The 18,071-nt window shown below is 38.8% G+C and overlaps 1 long non-coding RNA gene across 2 annotated transcripts in view; it reads left to right on the top strand.

Annotated features, from left to right (window-relative positions):
* Nucleotides 1-17,782, top strand: part of LOC144374326 (uncharacterized) — a 60,552-nt gene extending 42,770 nt beyond the window's left edge. The window contains exons 3-6 of one of the 2 annotated variants that reach the window (XR_013433769.1): nt 7,260-7,344; nt 10,680-10,730; nt 13,499-13,613; nt 14,417-17,782. This is a non-coding gene — a long non-coding RNA (uncharacterized LOC144374326). Of the gene's footprint in view, nt 1-7,259; nt 7,345-10,679; nt 10,731-13,498; nt 13,629-14,416 lie in introns of those variants that run through there. The other variant, XR_013433768.1, reaches the window with a different exon arrangement.
* The last annotated feature ends 289 nt before the right edge of the window (nt 17,783-18,071 follow it).

Here is an 18,071-nt window from a genome sequence, read left to right as displayed (position 1 = left end):
TGTGTGCCACTGCACTGACTAAATTTGACTTTTTCTTTTCTTTTTTTAAATTTTGATTTGTTATATATGATAACAGAATGTATTACAATTCATATTACACATATAGAGCACAATTTTTCATATCTCTGGTTGTACACAAAGTAGAGCCACATTGTTCTTGTCTTCTTACATGTATTTAGGGTAATGATGACCTGGATAGGGTGAAGAGGAAAAGTGAAGGGAGGAGCCATAGGGGTAGGAAAGATGATGAAATGCGATAGTCATTATTTCCCTAAATTTGTCTTTTTATATCCATCTTTGAACAGGGATTAGTCTCATTCTTGACCAAGTTCTAACTTGGTGAAAGGGTGGGGGCAGGGGGGCAGGGAGTTGTCGGTTAGTTTAAGAGTACTTTGTCTTTTGCAGAGAGACTGATGCAGCTCAGTGAGGAGCACGAGCCCTGAAATAACAGTCTCAAATTCTTATTCTAGGCCCACCTTTTAGCACCCTATGGTGGTCAGAGAGATCAACCACTTCTTTATTCAGCTCAGAAGTGTCCTGCTGCAATTTGGCTGGGCAAAATAACCGGTGGGGGGGGTGACAAGCAACTTGTGAAGGTTGATACAGCGGGAGCCGCTTTATTACGGGACAGTAGAGGTATATATACTTAACTAATTACACACAGCTTAACTTAATTAACATCATCTAGATACAGCAGTCAGTCATTAAGGAATCATCATCATCTTAATGACTCGCTGGCATTGCTTCACAAACCACTCCTCCTGGCAAAGTGCCAGGCGCCATCTTGACTTGATTGTGGCCCTCAACAGTGTCCCTAAGTGGAAAAGATTTCACTGTTTCCAACTATTTTCCTTGTTTCCACTGTTTCCCTTGAGACCTTCAGATAGGCAAGTGGCCTGTCTCCCTGGTTCTTTATCTGTACATCATGGGTAATAGTTGAAGTTAGTCTTGCCTAAACTTTCAGGATCTACTTTCAGCTTTCATTTGATATGATCAAACATGCTGGGTTTTAAGGAAATGCTAGCAAACCCTGTTTTGTCTATATGGTTGCAAAGACACCGTTTTGGTGAGTTACTTGTGCATAAACACTTTTCTTCTGTGTAGACAACGTGGAGATTTCTTTGCAGCTTTTTCTCAGTTCTGAGAAAACACTGTCAGAATGCTTATGGAAGATAAATAAACACTAGAGCAACAAGTAAAAGTGCAGGTTTAGAAGTGTCAGATTACAGAAAACTCACTCTTACATAGCATAAGAGTGCCAATTTTTCATTTTTGTCTGTCTTAGGATAGTAACATGATACCCTAGGAATTTGGTTATTTCCCACACTGGACCTCCCATTTCATGGGGGTTCAGAATAAGCTCCACTTTGATGTTTCCTCAGGCATTTCATTTTAAACAAAGCCCAAGCTGAAATCATCATCACCCCCTAAAATTACGTGTGTGTGTGTGTGTGTGTGTGTGTGTGTGTGTTTTCAGTGTGTGGCACCACAGCTTACTCAGTTGCTCCAGCCTAGAGATTTGGGGATCTTCTTTAATTCCTAGCTCTATCTCAACTCCCTCATCTAGTTCCAAATCTCGGGAGCTTTGCTTTCTCATTTCCTTTCATCCCCACTGCCACTAATATAGTTTTGGACCTTCTTTCCTTCTATTTTTGCAACAGTCTCCTCATTGGACTTGCTGACCCTAATATGGCTCAGTCATCTCTTATCCTCTTGCACCTACTCTTTATTAAATAAATTAAAAATTTTCAACAATACTTGTTAAAGCATGGTCAGGAAGACTTTATCCTGGACCACTTCAACAGATACAGGGAGCACTGCAAACAGGTCTAGCAATGATTGGAGAAGATTGGGTTCAGCCCCAAATACAGCATGGGCAACTGGGAATTTACAGCCAAAGAGAAGACTGGGGTTAGTGAGTGGAGAAATTTTTAAAAGGAAACCTCAGAGGTAAGGGGATTGTGGCTAAACTGACCTAAGAGGATTATTGTTGAAGGCAGGCCAGTGTGATCAGACAATCCCTAGGGAAAGATGGAGGATGAGGAATCTGATGGTAAATTGAGGAGGAAGACATATTGAGGTTGGGGGATTCTTGCTAAATTGACTTATCAGGGTTCTTGCTAAAGCCACGTTTTACAAGGATGGGCACATATGGGTCTAGTAGAAGATTTAGAAAGCTGAATAAAAGTTGGTCAAGTAGAGAATCTTTTGTCACCTTGTAAAACAATTTGTTCTCTATACTGCTGTTAGAGCAAAGTTTCCAGAATGACCAATCACATACTTCCTTAATGAACACATACTTCCTTAATGGTTTAGATCTGTTGTTGACAAAGACTCAGTTCCCTGCTGTGCTGCCTTGCTCTGGGCCCAGTTTAACCCAGCAGCTTCATCTGCTGAGGGGATTATAGTGGGTTGTATTGTAATCTCCCCAAACTCAAGTGCAAATTATATCCTCTGATACCTGTGAATGGGGCTTATTTAGTCAAAGGATCTTTATAGATGAAATTATGAAAAGGGCCTCTAAGTGAGATCATTCTAGATTCATGAGGGTGGTCCTAATCCAATGACAAGTCTATTTATAAAAAAAAAAGAAAAAGTACAGCAGGGAAGAGAAAAACACTGAATATTTCCTCATGTAAAGAAGGAGGCAAAGCCCTGGAAAGCCAGAAGCCAGAAGAGAAACAGCAAGTTGATTCTCCCCCTAGCCCTTCCAGAAGGAACCAGTTCTTCTGACATCTCAATTTCAGACTGGTGGCTTACAGAATTTTTCCTGTATTTTGATCCACTAAGTTTACAGTAATTTATTATGGCAGCCCTGGAAAATGAATACAGCTTCATTTTCTTTGGGGGTGGGAAAAAGGAAACATTTTCTCTACATTACACAGAAATCTTTGCAGAGCTAGCTGTGGCTCTGAGCCCTCCATTATGTGATTGCTGCCCATGCCCAGGATCATTGGTTGGCATTGCTACCTCTATTCCCTGGGCTAAGTCCCATTTTCCAGGACTTAAAATGCAGCTCAGGAGATGCATTCTTTGGGGCGCCTTTCCTAAAAGCCATTTCCCTGCCCCTAGTCTAGGTTTTGCCTCCCATGCTTTGTCATGGATTTATGGCATTATGTCATGTCCTCTGCTTACTTCATGGCTTCTCATAAAGTCTTTGAAGTTCCTGAGGTGGGGGGTATGAATGTTTCTAGCACCTGGAAAAGTTCTTGGCTTATGGTAGGCACTGAAATGTTTATGGAATCAATGGGGGAAAAATGGTAAGTGGCAGAGCTGTCAAAAATCATTTTGGGTTGAGTACTTGTGAGCACAACCAAGGCCAGGCCATGATATCTGGTTCTATCTGCCCAAAGAAAGCTTGTCTTTTTCTAATTCATACAAATGTGCCATTGGCTAGTGATGACCTTGGGGTTGGCAGGACTGACCTATTTGTGTTTAGTAGAAATGTTGTGCTTCCAGAATTTTTCTGGAAAACCCATCTGGCAGAAGATAGGACCATTTGGGTTGTCTAGGATAAAAGTGTGGTTCCAATTTTAGTGAGGAAGAAGCGCTTCCTAGGTGGTTGACATTCACAGAGTACATCCAGTAAGCAGGAAGTTTGGAGGTCAGAAGTTCTGTAGAATAGAAAATGAATTGTATCTGTCTTTTTGACTTTCAGGCTACTCACTTGTTTCTTCCTATCATTTGCCCTCAATAAACATGTAGGATTTTGATCTTGCCAAGCCTTTATGTCCTCAAATTCTTTACTTAAAAAATTAGTACTTGCTTGGCATGGTGGTGCACATCTGTAATCCCAGTGGCTTGGGAGGCTGAGGCAAGAGGATTGTGAGTTCAAAGCCAGCCTTAGCAAAAGTGAGGCTCTAAGTAACTCAGAGAGACCCTGTCTCTAAATAAAATGCAAAATAGGGCTGGGGATGTGGCTCAGTGATTGAGTGCCCCTGATTTCAATCCCCTGTATCATCTCACACAAAAAAAATTAGTGCTGTATATTTAGCATGTTTATATACCTTATTTCTTAATGAAGTTCTCAATAAGTTTATTCCCACTGGGATAGGAAGATTGACAAGTTGACACTGTAAAAATAAGGACTCTTGAGTCAAACTGCCTGGGTTCAAATGCCACCCCTGCCACTCTCTGTCTGTGGTAGATCATATGTGGTAGAGCATCATCAGAACAGTTCTCCTTCGGCTTTTCTTACAAACTGACATTGATACTACTGTCATCAAGGTGTGGACGGGCTTGTGTTCCCTTCTCTTGGAAATTCACAAATCTGTTTTATGAAAGTGCAATTGTGTGACTTGCAAAGCTAGGACTTAAAAGGTGATATGTGGGATATTATTTATCAGTAAAAGGAACTATTGACACTTGTGTAGTTGGCAGATCCCAAAGGCTTAGTGGAAAAAAGCCTGTCTCAAAAGGTCATGTACTATATGTTTCTACTTATACAACACTCTTGAAATGACAAAACCATAGGAATGGAGAGCAGATTAGTGGTTGCCAGTGTACAGGTATGGGGACAGGCAGGGGTGGATGTGACTATGAAGGGTCAGCATAAGGACTCCAACTAAGTGCCTGTAAAAGCTGGCATAACACATGATCATCCAGCCCGTCCCACTGGTGGGCGAGTGCTACTCTTCCCCCATTGGCAGTACACTTGCCCTCTGTGTTTTTGCTCTGTGCTCTGACATTTCATGCCAAAAGCAGGCCTGTAAATCCTTGTGGAAATGCTTTTTCCCTTTTCTTTTCTTTTCTTTTTTTTTCTTTTTTTTATTGGTTGTTCACAACATTACAAAGCTCTTGACATATAATATTTCATACATTAGATTGAAGTGGGTTATGAACTCCCAATTTTACCCCAAATGCAGATTGCAGAATCATGTCGGATACACATCCACAATTTTACATAATGCCCTATTAGTAATTGTTGTATTCTGCTACCTTTCCTATCCCCTACTATCCCCCTCCCCTTCCCTCACATGTTCTCTCTCTACCCCATCTACTGTAATTCATTTCTCTCATTGTTTATTTTCCCATTTCCCTCACAACCTCTTATATGTAATTTTGTATAGCAATGAGGGTCTCCCTTCATTTCCATGCAATTTCCCTTTTCTCTCCCTTTCCCACCCATCTCATGTCTCTGTTTAATGTTAATCTTTTCTTCCTGCTTTTACTCCTTGCTCTGTTCATAGTTGTTCTCATTATATCAAAGAAGACATTTGGTATTTGTTTTTTAGGGATTGGCTAGCTTCACTAAGCATAATCTGCTCTAGTGCCATCCATTTCTCTGCAAATTCCATGATTTTGTCATTTTTAAGTGCTGCGTAATATTCCATGGTGTATAAATGCCACATTTTTTTAATCTATTCATCTATTGATGGGCATCTGGGTTGGTTCCACAGTCTAGCTATTGTGAATTGTGCTTCTATGAACATCGATGTGGCAGTATCCCTGTAGCATGCTCTTTTAAGGTCTTCAGGGAATAGTCCGAGAAGGGCAATAGCAGGGTCAAATGGTGGTTCCATTCCCAGCTTTCCCAGGAATCTCCATACTGCTTTCTAAATTGGCTGCACTAATTTGCAGTCCCACCAGCAATGTACAAGTGTACCTACCCCTTTCTCCACATCCTTGCCAGCACTTGTTGTTTGACTTCATGGTGGCTGCCAATCTTACTGGAGTGAGATGGTATCTTAGGGTGGTTTTGATTTGCATTTATCTGACTGCTAGAGATGGTGAGCATTTTTTCATGTACTTGTTGATTGTATATCCTCCTCTGAGAAGTGTCTGTTCAGGTCCTTGGCCCACTTTTTCCCTTTTCTATATAGTTTTTCAAATATTCTAGGATGCTTTCGTGGCCAAAGGTGAGCCTTATCTATTCTGTTTTGTCAAAAATTTGCCTGGGCTACAGTATAGCGCTAGAATGAGTGCCCTGCATTCAGGAGGTTCTTGTTGAATAGCCATCACAAAAGAAGAAAAGAAAAAGAAAGGAAGAAAAAAAGGAAAAATAATAAGAAAGAAATTACTCCAAATCTGTTATCTTTTTTTGGTTTGTAAGTATCTTCCTTTAAAACTAGTCCCAGTATTAAATGTATGTTTCAAATAGATATGGAATGTGTAATAATAATTATCAAATTGAATTAAAATGAGGTAGAGTTAGGATACTAGCAACTAGCAGGACATTTTTTTTTTTTTTTTGGTAATGGGGATTGATTAAACTCAGGAGCATTTAGCCACTGAGCCACATCCCTAACCCTATTTTTTATTTAGAGACAGGGTCTCTCTGAGTTGCTTAGTGCCTCACTTTTGCTGAGGCTGGCTTTGAACTGACAATCCTTTTGTCTCAGCCTCCCCAGCCACTGGGATTCAGGCATATGCCACCATGCCTGGCACCATTCTCTCTCTCTCTCTTTTTTTTTTTTTTTTTTTTGGTACTGGGGAAATCTCTAGTACCATCGCCAGCACACAAAAAAGAGAAAAGAAAAAAAAAAGACAAAAAATAAACCCCCAAATTGGCAAAACAGAATAAGTTCTGTCATTTTGCAAATGCTAATTTCCTAGTTATGATATTATTTTATAAAAACAGAAGATCTCATCATTGGGAGGAGCCAAGTAAAGAGTACACTGAATTCCATTGCTATATTTGTAATTCCTGGTTAACCTATAATACTTCAAAGTTTAAGAAATTAGGAAGGCAACACAACTTTTACCTGTCCCATTGGGATGCTGGCTTTTAGAGACTAGCATCAATCCTGTGGGGAAGTTCAGGCCACATAGACCATAAGTAGGGTTCTGAATGAGCAGCCTATCTAAGGTCCCAGCCATAGCCACCATCTAACTTCAACTCCATGGAAGACCCTAAGTGAGAATTGCCTCCCTGAGCCCAGTCAACCCCCAGGACCAGCGGAGGTAAAAAGAAAGTGATTATTGTTGTAAGCCACTACATTTTGAGATAATTTATTTTGCCATAAAGGATGAACAGAATACCATAAATATCACCTGAACATCTCTGTACCTCAACTTTTTAAATTTATGAAGTGAAGTAACACACAAGTTTACTATAAGCATGAAATAAATAACCAAATAAAGAACCTAAGGAGTGATTAAATGAGATTTATAAATGAGATAATAAATTATTGATTAATAAATGTCATTATCCTAGGGTATTCAAAGTATAAAAAAAGGACAAGAAAGATATGAAATAGCTCACATAACTTAAGTCAATACCAAATGACACCGAATGACTTTTTGCTTTTTGTCCCCAGGGATTGAAACTACGCCACAAGAACTTGGCAACAGAATGGATTCTATCTTGGGCACATCCTTAGATGACCTCTATCTCTTTGGTTGGTGTGTACCGTAAACATACATTCTAAATATAAATGATGATTCTATTGAGATGTCCACTCCTCCTGAACCCCAGCAATAGTAACTTTTTTTTTTCTTTGTCGGTAAAGGCCTGTAGAGTCAAAAGTACCTGAGATTGTTAATATGCCCCTGGGGTCAAAGGATATTCTTTCATGGATATTCTATTGCCTTTGCTATTTTGGAATCCCATTATTGTAATACACAGCATTATAAAAGGTCTTAATTCTCTTTTTCCAATGTATCATACTGTGTTAAATCAAGGTATTTTTAAAGGTTCATTTTTACTACAATCATTTATGGAAAAAAATTATAATTACCATAATTTCCATTATGCTTTTACTTCCTGAAAAAATAGTTATTGTCAGTGTCTTTATCAGTAAGATCAGCAGACAGCCTTTGGAGGGAAGGAAAGGCAGAAGGAAAGGCAGAATTAATGAAGAGCTAGGGGTCCAGAGACCACCCTTAGGGCTAGTGCCTGGTCAGAAATCAGGATGGCCCATTTCCCCTAAAGATGCTGACTATGGCTCTCTGGAAGGGCAGGCATGCACATTTGCTATAGAAGCCCTCAGGCAGCATTTGGAAAAGTACCTAAAATTTCAGACTCTGGAAAATACCAAATCATTAACTATTAGATTCTGGCCTATGCCCCTGGTCTATTATGTTTTTTGGAGATTGACTAGGAATCTAGATTCACCATGGCTGACTCAGCTCAAGCCAGTCTTGCCAGTAATATTTAATCCCTAGACAGAAAGAAACAGAGAAAAAATTGATAATTGGTGTCTGGACAGGGGGAAAGTTAAAGAGAGATGCTAGGGAAAGCAGAGATCTAAATACACACACACACACACACACACACACACACACACACACACACACACTGCAATAAACTGAGCACTGCTGCAGGGAGACATTGTTATATTTCCTGATTTATTTGTGGTTAATGGCCTTCATGGTTTTTATATGCAAAATGGCTTTGGATGTGAATAAGCATATTACCCAGAAGATTCTAGGGAAGATGTCACAGACTTGCCTGAAGACTACCAAATATCTTGGCAGCTGCAGAATCCAAAACTCCTGACAACAAATCAAAGGATTCTGTTTTAACAAAGGGTCACAGCAAGCCCTGCCACTCCCTGAACTCACTAGTGGAATTCTTAAAGGAATAACAATGACACCAAACCCAGATTAACCATTTGAGGTTCTGAAATGGAAGAAAAGCAGTTGAAATAAATAGCTTAGAATAGTGGGCCTAAGAAAAAGTCTTCTACAAACAGAAAGTTGCTGATGTTAGCAAGGAACAAATTAATAATACAGCTTATTGGATGGTCTTAGATTATATACAATAGAGAGATTCCTGCAATTCATCATCATCATTGTGTTTGTCTGCTTCACTGTGACCAAAATACCTGACAAGAACAACTTACAGGAGGGAACGTTTACTTTGGGTTCACAGTTCAGAGGTTTAATTCCGGGGTGGGAAGATCCCATGGTTCTGGGCCTGAAGGTTAGGCAGAACTTGCTGGTGGAAGGGCATGGCAGGGAAAAACTGCTCAGCTCAAGGCAGCAGGGAAAGAGAGAGAGATTAGGGTGCCAGAAACAAGATATATAATCCCCAAGGGCACACCTCTAGTTACCTACTTCCTCCAGCCACACCTCTCCTGCCTACAGTTACCACCCAGTAATCCATTCATTATTCATCCATCAAATGGATTAATCCACTGACTAAGTTACAGCCCTCAAAACCTAATCATTTACCTCTGAACTTTCTTACATTTTCTCAGACAGGAACCTATTGGGGGACACCTCATATTTCAGTCATAATAATCATCCTCTTTTTAAAACAGCTGATATTAGCCCATCAGGACTTTATGAAAATTTATTACATCTGGTAACTTCACCTTTCATGGTTCTCAAACTTTACCTTTCCTAAAAATCACTTGGGGATCTTGTTAAATGGGTGATTCCTGGAGCTCTGCCCTCAGAGGGATTTAGTAGATGGAATTCAGGAATCTGCATTTGAATATCCAATTGGAGGTTTCCAATTGAATTCTCTAATTGAGTGCTCTGCTTATCCCTGGTAAGTCTCCTGTAGGTAGCCTTGGTTCATATTTTGGAAAGATTTATCTAAGATGCATAGAGAAAATGGCAGCTTGACCTTTGTTTAGCTACTTAACTGATCCTGAGTAAAACATTTCTATTCTCTGAGTCTGTTTCCTCCTGTGTAAATTGTAGTGATGGATTGTGGAAATTAAGTGAAAATATCTGTAAAGGACTGCATGCCTACATGTGGTTTCCCTCAACCTTTACTTAGAAACTGAAGACTTTCTACATTGCTTTTCTAAGAAATTATGTATAAGCGCTGAATAACTGAAGTCTCTGAACTTTGGAAACAGTTTAAAAGTTTGCACCTTTAATCTGTATAAGGCTAACCTTATTTACAGATAATTTGTCCCCAAACCAATTTACATTCTAATGCTATAGACTGTCTGCACAAATGCTAAGGTCCTTAATTTTACAGAACTCAGACTGTACTTTTCCATAACTTTAGTTTACTTAGTATAATCCCACAGAACTCAGTCTGTACATTTCCATAACTCCAGTTTACTTAGTCTAATCCCAGTTGTATATCCCCACCGCTCCAATCTATATCTAGAGTTTGTCACCCTTTCTCCATCTCAGCACTCTGTAGGCACTTATTCTTCCCTTCTCTTCCTGTTTCTCTCCTTGTTGACCCTCCCCCCACAGAATATTATTAGCTAACTTATTTTCTATGAGATTTAAATAGATCTGATTAAGAAAACAATGCTGAGGACATTGATGGTTCCTCAAGGTTTATACATAGCAGATGAAGAAAATAATTTTAAATATATTACCGTTTGAAAGTAAAATTTTAAAAGTTCCTACACACATTACATCTGAATAAAACTGAGTCTCTTGGGAATAACTGATATAATTGTTGAAGTAGTGGATTTCATTTGATTTACAAATGTTGCCTGTATAATTTATGTACATGGTCCCTGAGTGCTGATCCAGAATGACTGCAACCTTGCTAGTCTGCTTCTCTTTTTGGTGATATATAAAAGGTATAATATTTAACTTTGAAGGATAGAAGCCAAGACTGATTTATCACAATGTGCCAATTGGCTAGGCCACTGCCCAGCACATATGGACCACGCCCATTCCAAATATTTGTTGAGTAAATGCATAGGTTTGAAGTTTCAGTAAGAGATAAATTTCTCTTAGATCTTAATCAATTGTCTACATGATACTCTGTATTTTGTTTTTTCACTGATAATGATTTTATTGCTTTTGTTCAGGGTGATTCCTAATCAAAGACGGTGAAGAGGATCACTCTAGGAGATGGGAAGGTGACTAGCTTCATATAAATGAGTCAAACATTTATTTTTAAAACTTACAATTTTAATATAGTGTCCCCTGTCACATTTCTTCAATGTCTGATAGTGTGCTCCACCTAGTCCTCTCTGTCTCTTCCAGTGTGTCATGTTTGATCACCACCTTTTGGCCACTCATGGTCACCATGGAGCAAGGCTGGCCCATTACAATCGTCTCATATTGAAAGTGCACTCTTTCTTTTATTTTGAACATAAACAATGAAATCTGCTGAGTAGACAATGTAGAAGCTACCATACTGTCATTTTAAAGACATCCTGATTCTTAAATCCCTCCCCTGTGCCATGAAGAGAGTTTATGAGGCTGCCACATTGGGCCAGATATTTCCCAGTAACTTCCTGAGGAAACATAAGTGCATTCATGATAAGGCACCTACACCACTGAACTTCGCCAGTTAGTCAAGAATTAAAGCATTCGTAGTACTGAAAAAGATATTGCTTAGCCTGCTTTAGGACATTTGAAGAATGCGTTCATGGAAAACATAGACCCATGCTAATTCCAAATACATTTTGAAAGGCATTCCCACTCTAAAAATAATCACACTCAAGCCCAACAACGGCCCCACTGACTCGGAATCCATAACTGTTTGGAACTCAGCACTGGTTCAACTAAGAGCACCTGCTATGGTCTGACCTGAAAGACAAGAGTGTAGGTTCTATGGGACACTGATTTCCCATGAGAGTGTCATGATGAGAAGACATACTCAAAACTATTTGTTGGATGATTTGGATTCAAAGACATAAGAAAGGAAAAACCCTCTCCCATAAAGATGGAAAAAAACATACTCAAAAGTTTGGCTGAGATCCAAGTTATAAGTCTTCATGGAATAGTACAAGGATAGGGCAACTAATTTGCAGGAAATAAGTCACCAAATGTCCAGGTAAATACAAATAGAAATATGACCAAAAGAAACACGAACTCACTGAGTAATTCTACTAAAAGGAGTTGCAACTGGAAACCATGGAAATTTTTAAATAGGCAAGAGCTGCTCTAGGACATCAGAACAAAAATGCAAATTATCAGTTTCTATCATATAGTTTAGACATTTTGTAGTGTACCTGGGACATTTTTAGCATTGAAACCATGTAGGACTCAAAAATTCTTGCAGTAGGAAAAGCAGGAGAAAAATTTGGAATCTAAAAATTTCATGTTTTGAAAAATAGGAAAATTCAGTTCAGTTAGAATATATCTTAAAGCTTAACCTCTGAACATATAGATAATGTTCAAGACATTTTTTTTCCAGACAAAACAAAGCAAGGCCAACCAGGAAAACAATTATTTTTATTCAGAAACCAAACGAAAGATTTAACCCCTAATGTTTCTAACAAGAAAGCATCAAGGCTTCCCCAAGGTGAGGAAACCAAGGTCCATAAAACCAACTAAGAAGCCCCAGAGGTCCCTAGAAATAATAATTGGTGTATGGTCCAATCAAGATTAGGGAATTTTCCAGTTGGATGGCAGAACATTTTCTTAGAGAGCAACTTTCTGACTTATGTTTGAAAAGATTGAGGATGATGTGACTGAAATAAATGATGCCACTTTCTCGATAGCAAAATAAAGGTTTGTCAGGAAGGTAAGCCAGCACTGGGGCGAAGGTTCTGGGCTTTATTCCAGGAGAACATGATCATATGCCAGTTAACTCAAAGGGATTCAGAATAGGTTTCCTGGTACATTTTTAAAAACTTTTCATGTTCAAAAGAAAGAGATACAGTAAACCACACAAAATAAAGGTAGAACTTAGTAAATTACTACAAGGCACTCCAGGAATCATGACCCTTGTCAAGAAATAGAACACTGCTAGCTGCCCTGAAGCCCTCCAGGGCCCGTGCCAATCCTACTTTGCCCTGCTCCATGGATTATTATCTAATCATGTAGCCCACAGATGTTAGTTGTTTCTTCTTTTTCTTCTTCTTTTTCTTCTTCTTCTTCTTCTTCTTCTTCTTCTTCTTCTTTGTTTTCCTCTTCTTATTTTTAAATATTTTTAGTTGTCAATTGACCTTTATTTTATTTATTTATCTGCAGTGCTGAGAATCAAATCCAGTGCCTCACACATGGTAGGCAAGTGCTCTGCCACTGAGCCACAACTCTAGCTCCTCTAATTCATTCTTAAAAATAGAACTTTCAAAGTGGATTCCAAGCCTGGCATGGTGGTGCACACCTGTAATACCAGGGGCTTGGGAAGCTGAGGTAGGAGAATCACGCCACCCTCAGCAACTTAGCAAAGCACTTAGCAACTCAATGAGACCCTGTCTCTAAATAAAATATAAAAAGGACTGGAGATATAATTTAGTGGTTAAGCACTCCTGGGTTTAATTCTCAGTACCAACAACAACCACAAAAAGTAGATTCCACATCTCTCCAAAGGGTAGGAACTGGTGGTCCCAGCACCCTAGTATCCTCTTATGTTTCTAATCCAGACCTGACTTTTAATGCTACCTTTAAGTTTTTAAATAAGTCTGTAGTCTGGAGATCCCATCTTGAAAATGGCAATCTCCCAACAACAATTTTTGCTGAGCCACTGGGGTGGGGCTGGTGGGAGGTCAGATCTAGAAAGAAGGCAAGGACAAAGACATTTTACTGGTAGAAAAAGAAGATTGTGTGTGATAGCCCCTTTCAGAAGAAGTGTCAATTAAGAAAGTGGGTGGTGATGTTAGGTGCCCTAATATATACAGAAAGTATTTTTCTCTTGTCAAATTAACTGCTTACAAAAAACTTAATGTTACAGTTCTCTCAGGACCCTACTTGATGAAATTCACACCTGGCCAACTCTGAGGCAATTGAAACATCAAAATATATAGTGATGGTGATGGATTATAGTCCATGGAATAAAATAAGAATCTGTGAGTACACACTAATGTCAATGAAGGAATAAATGGATAAATAGAGGAAGAAAAATCTGTTCATTACAGTGGAATATAAACACTGATTATAATTATATCATATGTAAATTATGAGTGAAGTTTGATGATGCATGCATGGCATCTCTGCCTACTATGTGTTTACAAAGGGGAAAACAGTCCATCCACAGTGGAGGAAACAAGAACTACCTTAACCAATCGAGCAAAGATAACTTTACCAGTATTGGTGCAAACCAACACCATCCACACTTCCCCCTTCCTCCCCACTATTACACACTAAGGGTGCAATATTGCTTTGGTGCACTCTGAAAGTTCCTTTATCTACCTCACCTGAACTTCCAAAAGAAGAGCACAATAATTGTCTTTAGTCCTTTTACAGAAATATCATTAACCAGAGAAAACTAAACACATATGGTGGGTATAAAGATTAAAGTCTGTCAACACACTTGGGCAGACTTCTGTCACATTGCATTGTCCTCTACTTTGGACCCACAGAGAATCATTTACAACACATTGTCTGTTCTGCAGGGCCAAGGGACTAGGTCCCAGGATATTGCATGTTCTCTAAGCCAATGGATTTTTAAAAATGTTTCACTATCACCCATTCTTCACCTCCATCACCTTATATACCAGAACAAGGGGAGTATATAAGTTTCTGAATAATGGAAAGTTTCTGAATAATGGACAAGTTGTTTATCTCATTCCTGTGGTTTTTCTCCTTTTGTACGTTAACAAGTTTGCATGCCTTTTCTCCTATTTAATCTGTCTTTTTCTGTTTATTTCAGTGAAATTTCAAAGAGGAGAGAGAAAATTTTCCTTCACCTTACACTAGCCTATGTTATTAAAAAAATATCAAGGTTTAGGAAGACAAAGAAAGGCTGAGGACCTATTTAAGACAAGTGGAGTGTGAAAATAAAAAGGAAAATCAGGTGAAAGCAACACCAGAAGAGTTTTTGAAAATGGAGTGGAGGGAAGGCTGGGGTTGTAGCTTGGTAGTAGAGCTTGCCTAGCATGGGAAGTCCAGGGTTCAGTCCAAAGTACTGCAAAACACACGCATTTGCACACACCATTAAGGAAGTAGCACTCATGTGCATCTCCAGATTATGTCTGAGAACCTGGGAATGTGAATTTTGGCCACCTCCACTCTTTGAGTGCAGGCATCTGAAATGACCAGATAATTATATCATGTTCAGAGACTTAAGATGTGGGTCAAAAGGTTATTGAGCTCTAGTTTCACAGATATTCTTACTAAGCACATATATTCTTTTCTCTATCTTCTACCCACCTAACAGTGCCCGTGCTTTCCCAGTATTCAATAGAAGTTTCCTGTGTAAAATTTTTTTGCCATTTTGTCATAATTCAGAACTGCTTGCCCAGGAAAGCTCCTTGCTTCCCCTACTTCTTTGAAACCATGATTTAGAACTGTCTGAGCTGTTTTCCAAATTGCAGATTCTAAGATCCAAAATAAAGTATTCTTTAGTTTCTGGTTTTTAATTGATAGACTGGAAGCATGACAACTACATGCAACGTATGATCCTGAAGGTGAACAGGGGAAGCCAGAAATATCACTGGGGCAGTTGTTGAGATTTTAGTAGAGACTGTATTGCATTGTATTAATGTTAGATTTCCCAATTTGGATAATTTCACTGTGTTTGTATAAGAGAATATCCTTGTGTTTTTAAAGAAAATACACACTGAAGTATTTAGGAGCAAAGGATTAAAATATCTTCAAACTACTCTAAAGTAGCTCAGGGAGTGTGGGGGAGGAGGGGGAGAGCATATTTGCATGCATGGGGCAGTGGAGAGAATATGATCTATCAAATGGTGGAATAGTAAAAATGTCCTCATACTATTCTTGGAATTTTTCTGTAAGTTTGGAACAGCATCAAAACTAAAAGTTATAAACAATGCTACAATGCCTGCAAATTTCTACTCCTGCAGAGCCTGAGATATCATGGAAATTCAAAGTTGTTTCTTTTTCCAGAGCAATCAGCAATTCAAAAGTTATTTTCCTTAACATTAAAAAATAGGGACTGTGGAATAAAACCTCCAATATGAGAGAAGTGATAGGACTACAGCAATTTTACTGAGTGTTGACATAATATCAAGATTTCATTATTATTTTTAGATTAGCTTCTAATCCTCTCTCTTTAACCAAACTCTTAATTTCAGGGAAATTTTTATTATATAAAAATGTTGATGGGGCTGGGGATGTGGCTCAAGCGGTAGCGCACTCGCCTGGCATGTGTGCGGCCCAGGTTCGATCCTCAGCATCAGATACCAACAAAGATGTTGTGTCCGCCGAGAACTAAAAAAAATAAATATTAAAAAAATTCTCTCTCTCTCCTCTCTCACTCTCTCTTTTAAAAAAAGATGTTTAAGTGGGAGATAGGAAGTCATGAGTTGGTGTCTTAGAAAAATTTCATGTAGAACACAGGGGATAGCTGTGATTCTAATTGTTAAGATTAACACTTAAATATTTTCAGTAAAAAATTCCTCCTATGGAACAGTATCTGCAACATTTAGAGAATTTCAAAGTCTGGAACTCTCTTCATTTCTGTCCCTGGATCTTCCTACCATCAATGTTTTGCTAAAGAGCACATTTTCCAGGTCAACTATTTGGACTCTCTAGTTGTTTCAGAATAAACCATTACCCTGTGGAGGTATTGGTCAGCATCTGCTCATCTGATTATTTTAGAACATTAAGTATTTTTGGAAGATGCTGATTCTGGTGGCCAGTGGAGCAGCACTCATGAACTCCCAGGATCTGTGAGTGATAGAGGGACTTAAAGATCATCCAATCCCATGATATCATTTGTTGGCAAAAGAAAACATTCGATATTTTCTTCTTTTACCCAAACCTGAAACAGGCAGATGGTGGAAAGAGCCTGATCTGTTATAGATTCCTGAGCACTAGTGGCTATCAATGTATTTTGCAATCTTGATCAAAGGCCCCATTTACCTTCCCCATGAAACGCTGAACAAACATGAGCTGCTATGTAGAGCAAAGGGATAATAGAGGATCAAACCCAAGCCTCATGCAAGCTAGGCAACCTCTGTACCATTAAGTTGCATCCCCAGTCCTGCTTTTTAAATTAATTCAAATAATATCAGTGGAAGGGGAACTGGGTCCTCTAATAGTTATGATGGCTTAGATGAGGAGAGTGAAAATATATTTTATTTGACAATTTTTTTAGATGTAAACTTTAAATGTTGAAGTAATTTGAAAGGCCAAAGGTTCAATAATATGAAGGAACTTAAGTTTCACCAGTTTGTTGGACATCAAGGGGCTTTAAGGGAATATCAGCTCCAACTCTAAGTTAATCAGTCTAATTTTCTGGTTTCTAATTAAAAACAGTTGTACAATCTCTTAAGACTTCAGTGAGAATTAAATGCAAGTAGAGAATTATGTAAAAGAACTGATGTTCCTTGTCCTTCTAATCCAAATCTATACTATTAAACAAAAAAGATTTAGAAGCGTTAATGTTAAAATTGATTTGTTGGTATATCTTTATATTGGAACAAATACTAGCCAAAAAATAACTTACCAGTTTACAATGCTCTCAAAGCCAAACAAAATATCATGGCATGTTAATTCTAAATTTTGTAGAATCTTATTCATAACTATAGTTATATAAACTTAAAAAAATCTGTATGGGAGATGAAAAAATTTATTGCCTATTTTTTGAATAGTTTTATCTGGATGCAATGTTTTTTTTTTCCTATTGCCTGAGTGACATAGTTGATTGTATGAGAAGAATGGATATCCCATTCCCTCATCCCTCAAGAGAGCTCATGTGCCTTGCCTTCTAACTTCAGTTTGACTGGAGATAAATTGCCCAAGACATAGGGCCTTGCCTGCTTAATGATATTCTTCTGTGTGGGGCTGTTCAAGGTTCTAGAGCTTAGACTGGGGTGTACCTCAAGGGTCGCACTGAGGAAATGGTCAAATGTACATCTTGAGTTAGCTCTACCCCACAGGAGTCTGAAAAACTCCATGTGTTATTGGGCCTACGGTATGCTAAGGAAGTGTCTGTGGCCTGACTCTAAGCTTGTCAGGAAATAGCCAAGAGATATCCACCCCAGCTTACTGAATTCTGAGGCATGAGAGTGCAAAACCTCACAGGGCCTCCCTCTCAAAGATGCTAGGATATGGACAGCCTTTCTCTAAGTATGGTAAGCTAGGGAAGCCTCCTCAACTTGTTTTTCTCCCTCAGCCCCCATGTGCCCTGCCAGTACTCATTCATTAACTTATCTCAGGGATTCATCCAGTTCTCAGTGCCACTGCTCCAGCTGGGTCTTAACTGTTTCCTGCCTGCAGTAATCCAACAGCCTCCTAGAAGGTTTTCCTCTCTCTATGTGCCCACCATTCTACCCCTCATCACCTATTTATTTAAAAGAGCTGCCCTAAGTGCTACTTTTAAAAATGAAAATATAATC

This window comes from Ictidomys tridecemlineatus, unplaced genomic scaffold (assembly GCF_052094955.1).
Source record: "Ictidomys tridecemlineatus isolate mIctTri1 unplaced genomic scaffold, mIctTri1.hap1 Scaffold_64, whole genome shotgun sequence".
Classification (NCBI taxonomy): Eukaryota; Metazoa; Chordata; class Mammalia; order Rodentia; family Sciuridae; genus Ictidomys; species Ictidomys tridecemlineatus.
This window is presented reverse-complemented; position numbering and strand designations above follow the sequence as displayed.